Source organism: Myotis davidii, unplaced genomic scaffold (assembly GCF_000327345.1).
Source record: "Myotis davidii unplaced genomic scaffold, ASM32734v1 scaffold252, whole genome shotgun sequence".
Classification (NCBI taxonomy): domain Eukaryota; kingdom Metazoa; phylum Chordata; class Mammalia; order Chiroptera; family Vespertilionidae; genus Myotis; species Myotis davidii.
The window spans coordinates 1,332,603-1,334,857 of NW_006283768.1; positions in this window are offsets into that span (position 1 = coordinate 1,332,603).

The following is a 2,255-nucleotide window of genomic DNA, read 5'->3' on the forward strand; positions in this document are numbered from 1 at the left end:
TTTCTTACCTGTATTTGGATTATTAATACAAAATCTGAAACAATGATGGAGAAGGTTGGGGTTTTACCTGCTGCTTAAGAGACAGACGGATTCCTGAGATTATTAGGGCTTCTTTCTCTCCTACTTTCTCTTTCTTTTTAAACCTTGTTATGTTAAATTGTGAGCTAGCAGATGCACAAACTCCATAGTTTACAGCGAAAGAGCAAATCCCTTGGGATAATATTGGTTTGAAAAGGAAATGGCAGGCATGTTGGTTTGACTTTGATGCAAATAACAGCCCCTGTATCCTTTAGTTTATGTCGCATTTGTAGGTTGTCTGCCTACATTTTCCCAGGATAGAGAAGAAGACTTATTTTGACTGAGGAAAATCTCAAAAAAGTACATGAAAATTTCAGTATTGTGTTTCCAGGCTTTTACCTGGGAATTGGGAATACTAGTGCTGCTTTTACATCTCTTTTTGGGATTCAACAAAGTAACTGATAAACATTTTAGATTAGTAAAGTGAGTGACAAAGACCTCCATGGAACCCTACATCCATTCCCAAACACCTTCCCTGTCATTTCTCCACTGTAGAGACTGAAGGACACTAACCATTCACCTCTCCAGCCTCTAGTTACATCTTTTCATGTGATAACTTTCTGATAAGTGAGGCATTAGCAAAATCTGAATGGTTTCTAGGAAAGCTTTCCTGATAAAAGGCATAGGTGTCATGACTTCTTCCCTCCCTTCAATTGCATGTACTATATAAAACTGCAGGGGCCATTTTATGAACATGAGAGGTAGGCTAAAAGAATCACAGACGACTTGCACTGACATGTGTGGTGAACATGAGACATGCCACCCACAACCCTCTTCAAGGAGGACTGGCTGCTAGCTGTAGAGAGTCCTCCTTTGAAGGATGCCAGAAAAAGTACCACATTTCCTTTCTCATTCTTTATGGGCCCAATATCCAATAGGCACCAAAATGGAGACCCATTCTTCTTGTAGAACATAATTTCTCCTTTGAATTCCGTTTTCTTTATATGTATATGAAGAGGGAGAAAGAGAGAGATTTATTTTAAGAAATTGGCTTATGTAATTGTGGAGGCCAATAAGACCAAAATCTTCAGAGCAGTCCTGCAGGCTGGAGATCCAAGGAGGAGCTATTGTTACAGCTCAAGTTGGAAGGCAGTCTGGAGACAAAACTTGTCCTCAGAGATTGGTGAGGCCCATCCATGTTACTGAGAGTTAATCTACTGATTCAAATGTTAATCTCATCTATACAGTGCCTTCACAGCTGTATCCAGACTGGGGTTTGACTCAGTACCTGGGTAACAAGGCCTAATCAAATTGACACACAAAATTGACCACCACAGAAGCCTTTATTTGAATAAATGAAAACATTATACAGAAGCCCACGTGTAAAACTAATAGACGCTCAAGGACTGAAGCAGAATGAGACCCTGGAATCTTTACAGCTAACAGCTCTCACTTCCACACCTCCACTTGCCATCACTGAGGGGCATTGCAAAATCTGCAAGGATTTATTGATGCACCATTAAAAAACCACATAAACACCTAAATAGTGGGACTTCTTTCAGATACCACTGATATAAAAATATCTTGCAGGCAAGCTCCTGAAAACCTACCCTTTACTCTAAATTTTTGTACATCTGTATTTTATTTGTCACTTGCCTAAATGTATGACAAATCCCTGCTTTATCAAATGCTCTCCTCACCCAGGAGCTGGTTCATTAAATTCAGCAATTATTACCGACTGTCTACTTTACACAGGGTTCTCTGGTAAGTTTTGTTGACACATTTCTAGGAAAACATTTTAAAAATAGTAAAGGAAAATTTTCACTCAATCCTGTATGAATTTTTACAGATTTCAAATAAGTGCTGTAGGAATCAGTAAAATTTTAATATAATAATATGACATGTCTTAACATTATGGAAAATACCAAAGTTATAAACACAAATTAAATCAAGCACCCCAGATTCAGGAATCAGTCACTATAAAATAAAACAGCAATACTTGTGAAATAAAAGTTTTGGTACTAGCATTTCAAAATCATTCTGCTCCGTTTGTCTAAATGTACATACAATCAGCACCAAAATCTGAGAATGTTCATATATAAAAAAGTTCTTATTTCAGTCATGAGCACTTAAATGCTTCTTACATTACAATACAAGACACTGTAGAGATTAAACAGGAACCAACATATAGGTCTGCACTAATTGAATTCTTTTTGAAGCACTATATATATATATAT